Source organism: Pan paniscus, chromosome 9 (genome assembly GCF_029289425.2).
Source record: "Pan paniscus chromosome 9, NHGRI_mPanPan1-v2.0_pri, whole genome shotgun sequence".
Taxonomy (NCBI): Eukaryota; Metazoa; Chordata; class Mammalia; order Primates; family Hominidae; genus Pan; species Pan paniscus.
Genome location: NC_073258.2, coordinates 116,694,092 through 116,713,192, shown reverse-complemented (window position 1 = coordinate 116,713,192; position 19,101 = coordinate 116,694,092). Strand labels below are relative to the sequence as shown.

At 41.7% G+C, this 19,101-nt stretch overlaps 1 long non-coding RNA gene across 1 annotated transcript in view; it reads right to left on the bottom strand.

Annotated features, from left to right (window-relative positions):
* Positions 1-397: 397 nt before the first annotated feature.
* Positions 398-19,101, bottom strand: part of LOC117975034 (uncharacterized) — a 345,337-nt gene continuing 326,633 nt past the window's right edge. Inside the window, exons 9-15 of the long non-coding RNA XR_010113389.1 lie at positions 18,876-19,054; positions 18,700-18,772; positions 17,930-18,077; positions 17,746-17,818; positions 14,390-14,900; positions 11,480-12,832; positions 398-2,586 (exon numbers count right to left, since the gene is read on the bottom strand). This is a non-coding gene — a long non-coding RNA (uncharacterized LOC117975034). The remainder of the gene's footprint in view (positions 2,587-11,479; positions 12,833-14,389; positions 14,901-17,745; positions 17,819-17,929; positions 18,078-18,699; positions 18,773-18,875; positions 19,055-19,101) is intronic.

Below are 19,101 nucleotides of genomic sequence, written 5' to 3'. Positions count from 1 at the left end.
GTACCTCAGTTGGAAATGCAGAAATCACCCATCTTCTGCATCGCTCACGCTGGGAGCTGTAGACTGGAGCTGTTCCTATTCGGCCATCTTGAAATGCCGGACCGAGGGTTATATTTTGGATTTATTAAAATGTTTTAGAACTACCTAGAGGTAGTGGTTGCACAACATTGTGAAAGTACCAAATGCTACTGAGTCGTACACTTTAAAATGTTTAATTATATGTTATGTAAAATTTACCTCAATTTAAAAACAACTAAAAATAATAAATAATTTTAAAAATAAAGGTATACAGTGTGAAATAAAGGAAGTAATACTATCTTTATTTGCACACGACATTATAGTTTTACAGAAAATTGTAAGGAATTTACAATAAAATCTATAGAACAAATATGTGACTTTATCATGTTTATAAGATGCAAGGGCAATATACCAATATTAACTATATTTTTATATGTTATCAATCAACAATTTTAAAATGAAATAAGAAATTATATTATTAATACTAGTATAAAAATGAAAATATGTAGGGATAAATTTAACAAAATATGTGCAAGATCAATATCTTGAAAACTACAAAATACTGTTGAGAGGGATTTTTAAAGATGTAAATAAATGGCATGACATACCATGTTCATGGATCAAAAGACTCAATAGTGTTAAGATGTCAGTTGTCCCTAATTTACTCTACAGTTTCAAACTATTCCTATTAAAGTCCTAGCAGCCTTCTTTTTTAGAAAATAGCAAGTTGATTCTAAAATTTATATGGAAATGCAATGAATTTAGACTTGTGAAAATATTTTTTTGAAAAATAACAGCTATGAAAGATTTATATTGTATGATTTCCAGACTTACTCTAAAGCTATAGTAATACACAGGTACTCACATAAAGATAGGTTTTTTGGATCAATGGAGAGGAATCAAAGGTCCAGAAATAGACCTTCACATATATGGTAAATTGATTTTCAACAAAGGTCATAAGATAAATCGCTGAAGAAAGAAAAGTATTTTCAACAAATGGTGCTGAGATAACTGGATATCTACATGAAAAAAAGTAAAACTCAGCCTTCACCTAATAACATACAAAAAAATGAACTGAAAATGGATCATAGATCTAAACACAAAAGCTAAAATTACAATATTTCCAGACAAAAAAATCACAGCATAAAATTGTCATGACTTTGAGGTAGGCAAATATTTCTTGAATAAAACACAAAAAGCAAAAGCCCTAAAGAAAATAATTACTAATTTAAAAATTTTAAACTAGCAAAATGAAAAGGTAAACCACAAACTAGAATAAAATGTTCTCAATACATGTATTTTACAAGGAATTTTAATCCAGATTATGTAAAGAACTTATTCCAGCTTAATAAGAAGAAAATAATCCAATGAAATGTTGGTAAACATTTAAGATAGTTCACAAAGAATATATACCATGAAAAGATGCTGAACATCATTAGTCATAAGGGAAAAGTAAATTAAAGCCATACCATGAGATACCTTTATTATACCTACTAGAATGATTAAAATTAAAAAGACACATTACCAAGTGTTGGTAAGGAATTGAAGCTACAGGAACTCTCATACACTGTTGGTAGAAATAAAAAAAATGGCACAAACACCTTGAAAAACAGCTTGACAGTTTCTTAAGAAGTTAAATATACCCTTACCATACATAAACTATGGCAATATCCTTTCTAGCCTCTCTCTTGTGGACACATTAGACATTACCATGTCTAGTAAATGTGCACAAGAAAACAAATTCAAGGATTCTCTTGATAGCATTGCTTCTAATAGTGAATAAATGGAAATAAACTGTGCCTTATCAGGCAACTAACAAACTGTGGTTTATTCATACAGTGAAATACTATATAATAATTACAGTGAATAGACTACAGCCACATATATCAACATGAAGAAAGCTCATAAGAAAAAGTCGAGTGAAAAAATTAATTGTAATAGGGTATGTATTATTTGCAGACACACATAAATAGTAAAAGCACGAAACACAAATGGACATTACACAAACTTCAAGTTAGTAGATATCTATGGGGTGAAGAGATGGGAGAAGAATGTAGGTGGGACCTTATCTGTAACTGAAATTATTTCTTTTAAAAAACAGAGATCTGAAGCAGATATGACAACATATTAATTTCTGTTTAATTTCAGTTGTAGAAACACAAATGTTTATTATATTTTGAAAATGTCTCTGTTTTTTGTGTTTTGTAACATAAAACAGGAAGAAACTGGCCCATCCTCAAAGAGAGGGGAAGGTCAGTCCAATGAGTTTGGTTTGCTGAGCCCCACTCAGGAATTCATGGAGAAATCAAGTTCCATGTGGCTTCCATTGCACCTTCCAGAAAAGAGTCAGAAAATACACCCAGCAGACCATGCCAGAGAGGAAGGTGTAAGATTCTGGAAACTGCAGCCTCCTACATTTGGTACCTGCCACTTTCACTTCAGTTTCTGACAGCAATCAGCAGGTTCTCAGAACCAAAAGGGCCTGCAGGATTGTCCTCAGAAGCATCAGGGATGTGAGGGCTGGGAAGGCTGAGTTTCACTCTGCAGCCAGGTTTGAAGAGATAGAGCCTGAGCAAAAAAATGGGGATGGTTTCAGTTAATGCGGTGAGAGGAAACAGTATAACCCTGGTGTGGAGAAGAAGGAGAATAAGTGAACTTAATGAGGTCCTCATTCTACACAGATTCCTGAAATGCCCTAACATACAATCACATTGCCATAAGCACTTAGAGTCTTCTTCTGCATACTGCTCCATGGGAATATTTCAGAATTCTTGGAGAGCTGATCCAACACAATAGATCCTAAGTTCCTTGACCTTTCTTAATCCCACTGAACATTGTTTCCACTCCTATATGGCTGTGTCTTACCTATATATCATCATTTGGCTCTTCCTTCAGTGTGAAAACTTCAAATCTAGTGGCCCTTCTCTGCCAAAATAAGTGTATCAGGTCTTTTACTTTCTAATTCCCATTGTACTTGCTCTTCAATCCCACTGATGTCTCCGGCCTGTGAATCCCTCATTTTCCTTTTATCTATCAACTACCTTTTAATTTCATTCTTTTACCAACCATGAAACCCACATGGATATCTTGAGTTGTTATTCACTTGTAACTTCAACTCTTTTCTCCCATTTTCTTACTTGGCATTCTTTCCAAATTCATTCTGCAATCTATATTCTCTGTCCCTAAACATGTATGGCTGAGAAGAGCCAGAGAAAATTTTATATCCATACAAGCTGACATTATTGGAAATTTATAATTTCCAATATGAACTGGTTTTCAATTCTGTTTAACAAACCTTTCCTTTGGCTTAGACAATTCACTGTCAATATTCCTTTAGAAGATATTCCAAACCCATCTTTTCCTTAATCATTCTCTGAACCTCTGGCTTTCTACTTCACAAAGAATAAGAAGGCTATCAGGTGTGAGTTAAGTATACCTGTGTCTAAACCCACAATGGGATACTTTGTAATCTCTACAATCATACGACCCTCTGTTCAAGGTTTATCATTCCCACCTACTTTGGGCCATTTTTCCTTCTCTTATTCCTTCAGGATCAAATTCATTCTCTTTTCTGCCTTTATCCTTTTGATACATAAATATCTGCAAGGCTTTACCATCTTAAAATCAAACAAGCAAAAACATTTACAAAAAATCATCCACACTTCCCCATCCACTTAAAAAATTGTAAAGTTTCCTAATATATATTTTTCTAATATAGAGATGTATTCTAATATATGTAATTCATATACATATATACATGATTGTGTTTGTGTGTCCTTCACTTTCCGTATACCCTATGAGTCACAGCTCATGGCTCTTACTCTTTTACTACACCACTAAAAGTACTCTGGCAAGTCACCAGTGACCTTCTATGTTCATATCTAGTGACCACTTTTCTGTCTTATTTACCTGTGCTTCCTACAATATTTGATACTACTGATCAACCTCTCCCACTTTCAAGGAATAATTCACTTCCTAGTGGCATGACATTGTGATATAATAAGAAATACATACTTGGTCTCTGCCCCCAGTTTCTGTCAAAGAGCTCCTAAAATCTTTGGAATTTCCTAGGCAATAAGGACGTCTTGTGTTTTAATGAGGTGACTCTTGGTAGGCTCCTGGATGGAGGTTGGTTACCAGAAAGACCAAGCCAGGATTAAAAGCTTGGGACTTTCAGCCCCACTGCCCGACTTCCAGGAAGAGAAGAAAGGCTGGAGATTGAGTTAAATAATAGATCATGCCTACATCATGAAGCCTCCGTAAAAATCCCTGAACTACAGGGTTCAGAGCAGTTCCAGGCTGTTGAACACATGAAGGTGCTGTGAGGGTGGTGTACGCAGAAAGGCTTGGAAACTCTGTGCCTCTTCCCATATACTTTGCCCCAGGTAACTTTTCATTTCACTGTTCATCTGTGTCCTTTGTAATATAGTTTACAAGAAACCAGTAAACATATGTTTCTCTGAGTCATCCTAGGAAGCTATGGAACCCAAGGAGGGGATTGTGGGAACCCTGATTTAAAGCTGGAGGGTCAGAAGCAAAGGTCACAACCTGGGAGTTGCAACTGAAATATGAAGTGGGAGGCAGTCTTGTGGGTCTGAGTCCTTGACTTGTAGAGTCTGTGCTATCTCCAAGTAGACAGTGTTGGAATCCAGTTAAGTTGCAGGATATCCAGCTACATCTGGGTGTCAGAGAATTGGTTGGGAATGCATGTGAGGGGGAAAAAACCACACATTTTGGTGGCCAGGAGTAAAGTCTTGGTTGTTGAGTGAGAGTAGTAGAGCGGAGAAAAATGGAGTTAGTTTGTTTTTCCATGTTCACTTGGTTTCCTCCATATCATGCTCCCCTGAAGCTTCTGCTGTCTCTCTCCCTTTGCACTCAGTGTCCTTTACTCAGGTTTCATTCATTGTTTGTCTCCTTAATACTTGACTTTGACCCTCTCTCTTCTCAATCTACAAACTCTACGTGGGTGAATGCAGTGACTGCCCCTGTTCCCATGGCTTCCACACCACCTCAATCCTGACAACCGTAAAAACCTATACTGTATTTCCAATTCATATTTCCTTTCCTGAGCCCCAGGTCCTCATACTTAGCCATTTGCTGGTCATCTACCATAGCATACAAATTCGACATGTCTAAATCCATACCCTATAGAATGTCTTTTCCTCCTAAATTCTCTGTTTTGCTTGGTGAAACTCCTGTCCTCTCAAATTCCAATACCAGCAACCTAGAATTTAACTTCTCCTTTTCCCTCCATGTACATCCAGTGAATAATCAAGACTTCTCTCAAGTATACCAAAGTATTTCTTGAAAGAGGCAGAAGAATTTAGTGGTTAGAAAGAGGATCACTTGAGCCAAACTGCATGGGTTTGTAGGCTGGTTTTGCCACTTACCAGCTGTTGACCTTGGTGAAGTTACTTATTTTCTCTGTGCCTCAATGTCCTCATATATGCAAAAGGAATGATAATAATAGCACCTACTCCATAGAGTTGTTGAAGATTTAAACAAATACATAAAAAGCATCTAGAAAGTAGCCCACAATAATCATTTGGTAACTCATTATCATTATATTATTATTAATTTCTTGTAATTTTCACAGCCATATATCCGTGCAGATATCCATCATCTCTTTCCTCAGTCTTCTGTCCCTTCTCTCCTTCCGAGAAGGCTTAGGGGTTTTGGTACTGAGGTCTTGGAGTGGGAGTGGTCAGAGCTGTCTCATAGCAAGCAGCAAGGCAGGAATCCAAAGCCACTCATTATTTGGCTCCTGAGTAAGTGCAGACTGGGAAAGCAAAAGAAGGTACAAAAAGACATCAGGGGAGGGAAACAAGAAGAACTGAGTCTGAAGGGAAGGGCTGGCCACCCAAATTGGACCGAGACAAATGAAGAATGTTCAGAGGTGGAGCTGGAGATGTTCCCAAGGCAAAATATGAAATTGAATAGCGAGAAAATATATTTCAGAGAAATAGTCTCCTAACTCAGTGTTCTGCAGTCCATGCTGTATATTAATATCACCTGAGGAGCATTTATGACCTACTGAAGCCGAGGTGCAGCCCAGGCAGATTTAATCAGAATCTCAGGATTGAGGTCACAATATCATGATTATTTTTTAATTCCCCGGGTAATTCTAATGTGTGGCATGTGGCTAGGGTTGGGAATTAGTGTCCTAATTTTGATAACTTACTTCTCCAACACCATCCCTACCTGTCATATATACACACGGGCAGTTTGCACTTGCTTTTGTTAAGGCAAAGCTGGTCATGACATTATCTAGTCTAAAGCCCTTCAAGGGCTCTCCATAATCCTATAGGACAAAAAATCCCAATTCCATAGCATATAAAAAGCCTTTCCTGATTATAGCCTTCTCTACTTCCTGCTGGTTTTTGAGAGCCAATTGAGCATATTTTTTTCCCAGCTTTGAGTTTAATGATGTCTTGGAAGTTTGAAATCAGCCATGTTGGGTATGTTTACACTATAGAAATTGGCATGCTAAAAATCAGGGTTCCCGTAACCCCACCCCAAAATGCTGGTGGTTCAAATTTTACCAGCTCATCACTGCTTTCTCTCACATTTTCCACATTGAAATGTTAGATATACTCTACTGAAATGTTAGACAACTTGAACTTTCTAGAACATGGCCTTTCAGAAGCTGTTCCTTCTACTTATAATATTTTTGTCTTTTCTTATTAACCATGCACATTTCTTTTACCCTTCAAGTCTCAGTTGAAACATCACTCTCCCTATGAATGCTCTCCCATCCACTCCAAGAAGAGTGGGTCTCTTCCTTCCCTGTTACCGCTACACATCATTGGTGTGATATTTAATGATTGTGTTTTGCTGCATGTAATAACCTGAATTGATTGTGTACTTACGTGGTGTTTTTCCACATCATACTGTGAACCCCTTCTTGTCAAGGACCATCTCTCTGTCATCTTTGGATCTCTATTAGCCTATCATAGTGCCTGGCATATAGTAGACACTCAATAATTGTTTCTGCAATGAATAAATGGGAGGATGAATGAATAAACCCATTGGAGGGGAATATTCAGAACAAAGAGCTTGGAGCAATACTGAAATGCCTCATTTTGGAGGGCATTTAATGCCAGATTTGGACTTCATCTTATAGTAAATGGAGAACCACTGAAGTTTTTCTGACAAGGGAAGTGACCTGTAACAAACATTGTTTAGGATGGTTAGTCTGACAGTAGTGTTCAGAGGGGAATGAGAGAAGAGGAATCGGAGGAAAGAACTCTGGTCAAGGGGATCAGAAATTGAATAGGTGAAAAGGTAGAGTCAGAAAGTGGGCTCAGCAGAGGCACGCCTACCAGTCACTGGCATCCTGGGATGAGCATGGGGGAGAATTAATGTGATAGTGAGAAGCCCAGAAATAATAAGGAGAATTTGGTTTGCTTGCCTTGAAGAATAGAAAATGTAAGGATACGTGATGGCTCTCTTCAAATCTTTGACAGCTACTCCCAGGGGAACAGAAATTAGCCAATTTATTTCTGTATTCTGAGTTGCCCAGAGGTCAGATCTAAGACAAATATAAGGAAGACTTTTTTTATCCATTAGACATGTCTAAAAATGGAGTAAGCTGTCTAAAGAAGTAGTGAGTACCTTGTCACAGGAAATGATCAAGCAGGGCAATTGGTAGGGTATGTTACAGAGGGAATCCAAGAATTAGACCAGGTAATTTTTCTGGCACTTAAGATTCTGTTATTTTCTGCTGGATTCTGTCCCAGTGAATTTGAGATAACAGTGCAATTTTCAGATGCAGTGTCCAGGAGCTGGAGTTCCTGGACATAAAGCCAAGGAGACCTCTCAGGGACAAAACTGTACTCTGAGTGTTGGGTGCCCAAGCCCAGTACTGTTTACATTATACCATAGTTATCCCAAAGAAAACAGCCAGTGACAAAAAGTGGCAGTGCTGTGTTGAGTCATCTCTGTGACTTCTCGAACCCCAGGAGGGTGTCAGGAGGCCATGAAGAAAATGCCCCACAGCAGCTTTCCTTCCCCTTCTTAGCTTCAGAAGATGACCTCACTGTGTTTTCTTCCAACAATAGGGTGTTCCTCAAGTTCTCTTTTCTCCAGCACCGCGTTTCTTCTGCCTTTACACCCTCAAAGGCCCTCTGTCTTGCTGTGACATAGTCCTCCACATGTGTTCTTGGTCCCATTTCCCTTCTCCCCCTTCTAGGATCTTCCTCCATCTCTCTTGGTAACCAATCTTTGCTTTTTATTGGTTCTAAACATTTATAAGTATTTTTATCCTAGAACAAAAAAGTCCCTAAAATTACTAGTCAGCCTCTATTCACTCAAATTTGTAAAGTGGATGCTCTAGTCTTGTTGCCCTTGACCTTGGCCACATCCTTGCACCTCACACCTTTCTTACAGTCCAACTTCGACCCCAAGGTGCTTTTCTGAAAGACAACCATGTAACACAGCAGAAACAGAATATGATTTGAGATCAGAAGGCTTGGATCAGTTTCTGGATCAGCCACTTACTATCCGAACCTCGCTTTCTTCATCACATTTGTTATGAGCATCAGATGAGCTAATAGATGAGGAAGACATTTTCTCCCCATGAACTGAAAAACACTGTACAGATGTTAGTGTTAGTGAAACTGCTGTCACAGAGATGATCAGTGATGTCTTTCACCACCTGCTTCAAGGGCCTTTTCTCGGTTCTCCATCTCATAGTGTCTTGGCCACATTTGAACTTGCTGTGCCCTCCTTTGTGAAACTCTTTACTTCCATGGTTTCCTTTTCATTTGTTTCTAAGAAATTAACATCTCATTTCCAGTTTCCTCTCTGCATCCTCTTTCTCCCCCAACATCCAGATTCCTATAAGTTGTCTTCCCTTTTCTGCTGTTCCTCCTTTACTTCCAAGTGAGGGAATAATCACCCTTCCATGTATTCAACTATCTCTTCTGGATGCATAACCAATTCACATTTCTCTCCCAAGTTTTGGTCCCGGATTTAAAACCCTGCTGGATTTCTCCTCTGGTTTTCCTGCCAGGATCTCAAATTCTTTATTGTTGTCACAAGATAAATCAATGCATCTTTGTAGAGCCTCTGACAAAGTGGTTTGAAAAGGCCAGAGACTGAAATATTATTGGCCAGCCCTGCAAAGGAGTGCACTTATCATCAGGGCCCATCTCCCAAATGCCAATCAGAGAGAACAATTCCTTTTATGTAAACTTCATGTTGTAAATTATAGTATCTGCATGCCAAGTAGAGGATGGTAATATTCACTCCCATGAGTCTCTGGGTATTGCTAAAGCATTTTATGAATTGACAACTCTCCCATATTATCCATCTCTCTGGGTTCTATATTCTTGGTTTTGGAAACTGTCAATGGCCAAAGTCTATAAGCTGAGTTCCTGGGTCCTTCCCAAACCCTCCTTGATGGGTAAACAAGGTGATCATCAAAAGAGTAATAAGACCAATTCTTATCAGATTTCTTTTTCCTGGTCTGAGCCAAGAGAAACCACCCATCTAGTCCAACTGGCCCAGAAATTCTGTCCTTTTAATATTTTGAGTTGTATTAAACTATAAAAAATCTCTTCTTTATATCATAGCAAATATATGTGATCTATCTGTGTTTCCCTCTACTGGTCTCTTTAATTTATGTTAGTGGTAGATGTTTAATAAATGTTAGTTTTCTTTCCCTATTTCCCCTTTCTCTATCAGACTGCCAGAGCCATGAGGGGAGGGACTTAGTATTTCTCATTTTTGTACCCCTAATGCCATGCCTTATTCATCCACCCATACACACACACACACACACACACACACACACACACACACACACACACACACAGTTAAACTGAACTTATTAAAGTAAGTATAAAATATCTATGTGGGTGGTGTGGGAATATCCAATTTTTAAATAGTATCAAGAAGGATAAGGTATGATGCCTTTTGCATTGACTGGTTGGGCGTATTATCCATATAATATATCATGGTTGTGTCTGAATGTAGCACTTCTGATCCCCAACCTGTAGCTCCAGAGAACCTTCTCTAGTCTCATCATCTTGTGTCGAACCCCTTAGCATTGACCAGGACCCATGCCCTACTTGCCCCTCAGTATGGCCAGGTAACTGGCAAACGGCAGTGTGCTGGAGGCAGCTCTCACAGGCTAGTGACGATCCATTGTACACATCTCTTCCCAAGTCTGCATTAAGGGATATCACATTGGCAACTTTAAACTGGCAATGTGGGAGTATTTACACCATGGTAACTGGCAACCACTGCAAATCAGGGCTTTCTTTTCCCCCAGAGAGCTGGCTGTAAAACATTTACCGCCACACCGTTGTTGTCAACATTATTCCTCGTTTATCTCTTTGCATGACTGGCTTCTTCTAATCCATAAATTTCAGCTCAAATATCACCTCTTCTGAGAGATATTTTTATCCCAAGTTACCCCCACTCCCTTCACTTTCTATTATATCATCCACTCTTTCCTTCAGAGGGTATATTTCAATCTGTAACTATCTTGCGCATGTATTTTGTGTACTGGTTTATTGTTCATCTTCCTCCCTAGAAATCTTATCTTGTCTCATTCACTGCTGTATTCTCAGTATCTAGTACAGGCTCAGGCACATAGTTGGTGTTTCAAAAATATCTACCTGAAGAATAAATAAAAACAATAAATGATTCTAACATCTCAGGCATCAAAGATGCAAAATACAATAGTTTATATACTTGTGTGTGTCTCCTACTACATTCTGAGTGTTTTGAGATTGATTTTCAACATATTCCCAAGACCTAGCACAGTGCCTGGAACATAGCAGAGGATCATTAAATTTTTAAGATGAATAAATGTAACATTAGAGACCAGCCAACTCATGTAAGTTTCCCTGTAACACCTCAGAGAACTCTATTCCTTCACCTTCGTCGACAGCATAAAAACACTACTGTTTTCTTCTGAGAAAGCAAAACCTCAAGGCAGGAGTTTATCCCCACCAGCACTGCTGGAAAGACTGGGGTGGCATCAATTTATCTCATCCAACCTGTATTTTTCTTCTCTGACTGGGTCAGAGCAATTCATTATGTCACCCTTAGGCAAGTCCCCAAATGGGAATGAGAAAGGCCATGGCCCCGTCTCTTCCAGTGGGCTGCAGCAGAGATAGCTTTCCGTGCATGGATGAATAGCTGTAAGCCACCTTTGCCCCAGCCTCCTGGAGAAGGCAAAAGAAGTTTTCTAAATGTTTTCCTGCCATGCGGATCACTGAATTATGCATGAGGCCAAACCTAGGGAACAGCAAATCGTTGTGGGATGGAGGGGCAGGGTTCATCCAGAAAGGGAAATCGAAACCTTACTTGCCTCCTCCTCAGGATGGCTTCCCTCAATTGATAAGTAGTGTTATATTATTCCACATCTTTAATATATTATCGATGCATTTGGCAATGATATAATCCTGGTGTCAGGAGTAATTCTTTCTTTTTAGTATGCTGCACTTACTACACTCAGGTGAGGCAGCTTGGACACAGGGCCTGGCTGATCCAACTCAAATCAATTAGATCCAGGACTTCTCTGGGCATCGATGGGCAGGATGAAAAAAGATGCATGTTCATGATTTGCCTCAAAAGCAAGAGAGACCATGAGACAGTGAGTCTACAGGAGTCTTCTGGTGATACAGGCAAGAAGGCCTCTTTCTTTCATCTTTGCATGGAAGATGCCAAGTACCTTGCCACCATGGCCATAGTACTCAATATAGGGCTGTGCCATCCACCAGTGGCAAGTGGTGCTGCTCTCAGCTGAAAAAATGGAAAGGATCATCTTCATCTCAGTTGGTACTGCATTCCCAGCAGTGTTTTCTCCCCTGTCTCAGTTCTTTTCCAATGGGTAGTCATGCTTGTGGCCCAGAGGGCTCCAGTCATTTCATAAGGCAGAAGTACCTCTAAATACCCCAAATTACACACTCAGGAGTGGAGTAGGGATGGATGTGGAATCTTTGGATATGGATCTTGGGCAGACAACAAAATCCTTAAACTGAGCAGGGAGGGCCATTGAGGTCAGCTGCTTGCATCTCAGGAAATTCCAGCAAACCTTGAAGAGCAGAGGAGGAGCAGCCTAGTTAGAGATCTACCAGCCAGGCTTTATATTATTCAGAAAAGCATGATCTTGCAATAAAAAATTCTTTTTCTGGAAAGTCACAACCTTCCCACTCACCTCCTGTATAGTGGATTGAGTGTTGGAATTGAAGTAAAAGAAAAAAAAAAGATATGAGTTGAATACTGGATTGGCCATTTTTCAAAGCTATGTGACCTTGGTTGCTTAGTCACTCTTAACATTATTTATTCCACCAGTCAAATGGGAACAATTATAGATACCCTACATTACTCACAGTTTTGTGAGGGACAAATACAATAAATAAAATGAGATGATACAAATAGAAGCCATTTGTAGCCAAGTGCTATATGAACTTCAGGGACATTTGATCTGCCAGCACCCTTCCCTTCTTCTAGGAAGTGTCCTCTTCTTCTTGGAAATGTTTCCCTCCTAAAAGGAACCATGTGGTTTAAATAAAGGCTGCCATGTTGTTACTCCATGTGTGGGTATCTTTCCAAAGCCAGGTCAGTCATGGCCACCCCTGTCATAGCTGTCATCATTGAATGGGATGGCTCTGAGGTGGGCATCTAAACTCCAGTGAGGCATTCAGAGCCCTTCCCCAAGGGTTTCCATCTTGCTATGAGAAGAGTGTGAAGCAGTTCTCTCTAGGGGTGGAAGCTGCGAGATGGGAAGCATGCAGGTTGTTGGTCATTCTGTTCCCTAATGCATGGAGGAAGCCTGCTGCTGAGGGAGAAAATGAAGCTGCACAGAGAGAAAATGAAGAACAAACAGAGATGAAACACAGAGTTATCACGATATGTCTGGTTCAGATTTTCCTGTGGGTCCAAATGAATCCTTTCTTGTCCTATGGCTTGGAAGGATATTATTTCAGCATCCTTCAAATACTTTCCTCTTTTTGCCTAAGCCAGTTTCAATTTTATGTCTGTCACTTACAACCAAAAGAAGCTCCACAGAGAGGCAGCCATTCATTATTTTGGTTCCTAGTTCCAGGTGGGTCGTGGATCTCACATCCTGATCTCTCTGCCTTACTATTCACAGAACTCATTCTCCAAGGCCATTGCACTTGCCTTGTCTTTATTCACACTATGTGTACTTTTCCCATGTTCCAGAGACCCTCCCAAGCTTCTGGGTCTGCCTATAATCTAAGGAAGACATTTGGATATTATCCTGAGGAAACTCACTCAAGCACCATGTCTATAAAAGCACTCGGTTAGAAGGCCAAGTCCACTTATTTATTCTGATGCATCTAATTATTTTATTTTCTATAGCATGCATTTATGTAGAAATTGTCAAATATTTTGTGGAATGGGGTAGGTTAGGTTATAACTAACTAAAAATTGCTAAGCTTTTACCGTCAGCTGAGAACTACTGGGAAAAAACAAAAATAAGACATGCCCTGCCCTTGAAATGCATATAGTCTTGCTGAGCAAACAACGAAAAGCTAGAGAACAAGTGAGAAAAATAAAACCTGGCAAATTATGAGACATAGATAAGTGTTTCAAACAATGACAGAAGGTAAGTCTTTGATAGACTAGGGTGTTTAGGGTAGAATTCCTACAAGGTGTAATCTATTGGAATTGTTTTGTTAGACCAACAGAGTATTTAATAGTTTAAAAATTGGTGCTTATTACTTAAAACCAGATTTCATACATTTTAAAAACATGTGTTTCTGGGCTGGGCGCGGTGGCTCACGCTTGTAATCTCAGCACTTTGGGAGGCCAAGGCGGGTAGATCACGAGGTCGGGAGTTCAAGACTAGCCTGGCCAAGATGGTGAAACTCTGTCTCTACTAAAAATACAAAAATTATCTGGGCGTGGTGGTAGGTGCCTGTAAACCCAGCTACTTGAGAGGCTGAGCCAGAGAGTTGCTTGAACCCGTGAGGCGGAGGTTGCAGTGAGCCAAGATGGCGCCACTGCACTCCAGCCTGGGCGACAGAGCGAGACTCCATCTCAAAACAAACAAACAAACGAAACATGTGTTTCTGGTTTCTTTTGATAAATGGGGGGACTTGATAACAATTCTCACTTGACAATAACCAGCTGGGATGGAGTAGCTGCTCCCTTCTTCGGCCTGAGCGGGAACGCTCCGGTTACCTGACTGGCTTCATACTTTTGGGTTCCCCGGGTTGGCTCCCAAAAGCATTTGAGTTTGCTAACTGAGGCCTAAGTTGGAGATCAAAAGGTCCCAGCTCCCCAGCAGCTGGAAGGAGGAACTTTAGGACCGATACCTATCTAAGGTTGATGCCTACCTTGACAAGCATCCAATTCATTATTTTAAAAGTGTCATTGAAAAGCATACCCCACGCCGGCAGGTCTATGTTGCATTCACCCACCATGCGACAGGTGAACTGAAGTCAGGGACAGGCTTCTCTGTAGGAACACAGAGGTAGAGGAAGCCTTCCTCAAGTCATCAGCTACCCAACACCCACCACTCCGAGCCTCAGATTTTCTTCAGAGCCTCTTCCTTCTTCTTCTCCTTCTTTTTAATGTCCACATTTTTTTTTTCACTTTGTTGCATTTGAATGCAGATGATACAGAATGAAATTCCTTTGGCGGCTGTATGTGCGGGAGTGCGCAAAAGTATTTATGAATCCTAAATGAAGCTGGCTGCAGAGCCAAGGAGCTCCAGCAGAGCGCCGGCGTGTGTGCCCGCCGGAGTCTGATCTCTTACATGGGAAGCTGCGTTTGATATCTCATTTGTTGGCTATGTTCCTCGCAAATCCGCGCGCTGTTTAACCCACTTTGCCACAGCAGAAAGAGATGCAGAAGAGGCTCGCTGGGCATGGGGAAGGCGGTCCCACAGCCGTGCCCTGGAATGGTCAGAAAACAAAGAAAGCCATGGGGGGGTGTGGGAGGTGCTGCCACCCTCTGGCTGGGTGTAGCACCGCATCCTGCTGGACCAAGGAAGTTCCCCCATCCCTTGGAGCGGGGGCCTCCCTGTCTCTATACCTCTCTGAGGTCCCAGAATTGCAGATGAATCTGGACCGCGTTGGCTTTTATTGGGGCTGTTAGAAAAATCTGTGCTTTCCTTCTTTCTGGTTTCATAAGAAACTTCTCTTAGGCAAACCAAGACCCCCCTCCAACCTTGGCCTAGGAGAGACACAGCATGTAGCTGCGGCTGAATCCGCCTCTTTCTGCTAGATATTCAGCCCACGCATGACAAAGACTTTGGCAAAATGCTAGCAATCAGAAACCTGCTCTTCATAGACATAAAAGAGTCGGGACATAGGTCTCCCCAATAATGATAGTCTACATGCATTAGCATATATTTTCTTGAGAAGTGAACTACCAGAGTTAAGTCCCTAAAAGCAATTCATTCTATTTACAGCTTTTCTGAAGCCCCCGAGAGGGAATCATCTTGGAGCACTGCAGATACCACACTGAAAATAGTGAAAAACATTCAATTTAGAAACAATTTTATCTTGATTTATCTTTTTTTTTTTCTTTGTGAGTCAGCCCACTGCTTCTGCTCCTTCTCTTACCTAAAGGTGGTTCCCTGCATACCTCCTCCCCAGGTCATGAGGACAGGGATGGTGGTGTATTCCCACAGTGTGGCCAGGGTGGCCAAGAAGGATACCCGATCTTGCCTCCTGGTGGGAACGCCTCATTCTCAGAACTGCAGAAGGATGAAGAGGGAGCCGGAAAACAGAAGCTGCACCAGGTGCAGCAGCAGCACTGTTGCTTGCTACAATACACAGATTATTCTCCAGGAGGTAACTACAGCTCTTTAAAACACTGACAATGTGAATGTCATGTCCTATTACCCCATCCTCTGGGCTAATAATAAGATTTTGTAACCATGTCAACAGCAAGAGAAAGAGAGCAGCAAAGTATCCCTTTGATTACATAAAATGCCCAGGTACCTAGTACAGCCTTGTAAATCACTCCGCTCACAGGTATGTGCTGCCTAAAAAAGGCATGAGGTGAGGTCAGGCCTTGCATCTCCAGCAAAGCCAAGGGTGCACCTGCAATCAGGGCTAGGTAAGTAGTAAGCACCTACGGTGTGCCCACAACAATGTTCGGAATCAGAAGCAAACAGAGAAGGGCCAGGTGCGGTGGCTCATGCCTGTAATTCCAGCACTTTGGGAGGCCGAGGCGGGTGGATCACTTGAGACCAGGAGTTCAAGACAAGCCTAGGCAACCTGGCGAAACCCCATCTCTACAAAAAATACAAAAATCAGCCAGGCATTGTGGTGCATGCCTATAGTCCCCGCTACTTGGGAGGTTGAGGCAGGAAGATTGCTTGAACCCCAGAGGCAGAGGTTGCAATGAGCTGAGATCGTACCATTTGTACCACTCCAGACTGGGTGACAAAGCAAGACTCCGTAAAAAAAAAAAAAAAAAAAAGAAAGAAAAGCAAGCAAGCAAGCAAGAAAACCAGATAAGTAATAAAAATTCAGTTTCTGCTTCTGAGAGAAGTTAACAATTAGGTTAGAGATAAGCCCAAGTGTGGGTTGTAAATACACTGGATTTAGACTCAAAAGACAGAAATCGAGATTCTCCTTCTTCCCTTAGCTGTGTGCTCTTGATGAGACAGTTTGTCTCCCTGAGCTTCGGGCTCCTCAGCTGCAAAATGTGGGTGATAATACCTAGTCCTACAAGCCTCACAAACTTCTCATGAGGATGAAATAAAAAATGTAGTTTCTAAATCAATAGTGCAATCCCTTTTAAAACAGAAAAAATTGTGTGTGAAACTCTAAAATGAAACACAGATCAAGAGCTGAGCTGCTGTAGTTAGAGGGGGCAGGGACATAAGCATGAGGCTTATGTCCTGAGGGTGAGCCACCTCCTGGCCCTGGGGGCACCCAGGAGTACCCTATAGCTCTGAGCAGCATAATGTGAGGACCAGAGAGGAAATGCTTTGAAATAATGTATTATTATAATTATCAAGAATAATACAAACTGACCATTCATGGAGGTAATTGTAGAAATGGAGAGAAGGGAGAGATCAATGTGAGCTTCAGTGCTTAAATAGTAGTAGGACCCACGCTGCTCCTTAAAGAATAGCAAGCATTTGGGTAGACAGAGAGGAGTAGGGAGAGGATTCCAGTCGGGGCATGGACGTGAGCAATGGCATGGACACAAGATGAGAACTCATGTGTGCTCTTCAGGCACAAAGAAAGAGCCAACCTTGTGAGAGCAGAGCCTGTGTGTACTGTGGTAGTGACGTGTGGATGTGCTTAAGGCTGACATCTTTAGGGTCAACGTGATTCACATTGGGACCCCACAGGCAGGTACTATGGGAAGACTGAACCAGGTAGGAGCAGGCTGGTGGGTGTCTGATTTTATTGTAGCTAGGCTAATTCATTGGCTTGAACTCCACTTGTTTATTGGAGTCAAGTTTCCTTCATCAAGGGCCATTTACTCTACTAATGATGATCCTTTGCTTTGGATTCTGTGATTCCTAATTGCCGTCTCACAGCTCTCCATGTGTTCTGCTCCCCTCTGTCACTAACTGATGTAGATGGAGGTGTTCACCCCCAGCCTCTATGGAAGCATCCCCCTGAGAGTCCGTTTACTCAAAATTTCAAGCCTTCCTATACCCCCCATGGGGCACACCCACTGAGGTGCCTCTTTAGGTCCTTGTGTCCCTGGGAAGGGCTGTCCAGCCCGGCCTTCTCTGCTGAATCCCCTCAGTCCCCAAGGATGACTGACCTTCTCTGCTTGTCTCAGAACACCTTGTTGTCTTGTCCTCTTTGAAATGCCTGACGGCAGCAAATGCTTGGGTCTAAAAGCAAAATAATGAAATCAAATGAAAGCTCCCCAATTTCTCAACCGCTTGTCCTTTGTCCGGTGTGGTGCACGGCATGCATTATTCAGAGAGAAGCAGCTGTATTACCTGAAGCAGAAATTCTATTTTTCAGGCACCAGTCTGGAGGGATGGCTGGAGTGGAGTTGATGGCCCTGCCCAGAAGCCTGGGAGTGCTTGGGGGCGGAGGAGAGTCCAGCTTTTGCATTGCATTTGAGGAGGTCATCAAAGTAGCTGCCTAGTCAAGAGAAAGGTCACTTTAGTAAGTGAGCCCAGTTTGAGAGAAGGGAAGCCCAGACAGGCCAGGCATCTATGAAGGGAGCCAGCAGCAAAGATTACAGGAGAAAGCATGCAGACTGTCTGGATGAAGGGGCTCCTAGTTGTTCAGAAGACTTCCAGATATATGGCCTGTGCTGCAAATCATCCCCCACAAATACATCAAATACATGAAGATAATATTAATAGGACATAGAATATCTTCTAAATAAGAATGCTATGAAAATCCATGTGGGTGTGTATGGAGTGAGAAGGACAGGGTCGGATTCACGGTCGTGGATTGTACTGTTGTTCTAGGATATTCACTTTTTCCCCTTGAGAGCATTGTGCATCCATGCGGCTTCCCTGTGGCTTACGGTGGCCTTTAGAAAATGGAGTATATAGCCGGGCGCAGTGCCTCATGGCTGTAACCTCAGCACTTTGGGAAGCCAAGGTGGGTGGATTATGAGGTCAGGAGATCGAGACCATCCTGGCCAACATGATGAAACCCCATCTCTACTAAAATACAAAAATTAGCCAGGCGTGGTGGTGGGTGCCTGTAATCCCAGCTACTCAGGAGGCTGAGGCAGGGGAATCGCTTGAACCTGGGAGGCGGATGTTGCAGTGAGCCGAGATCGTGCCACTGCACTCCAGCCTGGCGACAGAGCAAGACTCCATCTGAAACAAACAAACAAGAAAATGGATTATATTCCATGCCCCCACCTCCTGCCCCTGTGTGCCAGCTCCCCACACCCCCATCAAGCTTGGCCATGTGACTCACTTGGATTCATGGAATATGAGTCAGTTCAGAAGATACAAGGAGTACAGCGTGTTCGGTCAGTTCTCTTGCTCAGTTCTTTCTATTGTCAGATCGGCAGGTCCCAAATTAGGGGCTGCCCTTTCAGCCTAAGTCCCTGAATGAGAAGACTCATGAAGCACATCTGCAGCTGCCAACACGCTCTGTGAACAAGAAATAAATGCTTGTAAGATATAAGCCGCTAAGATTT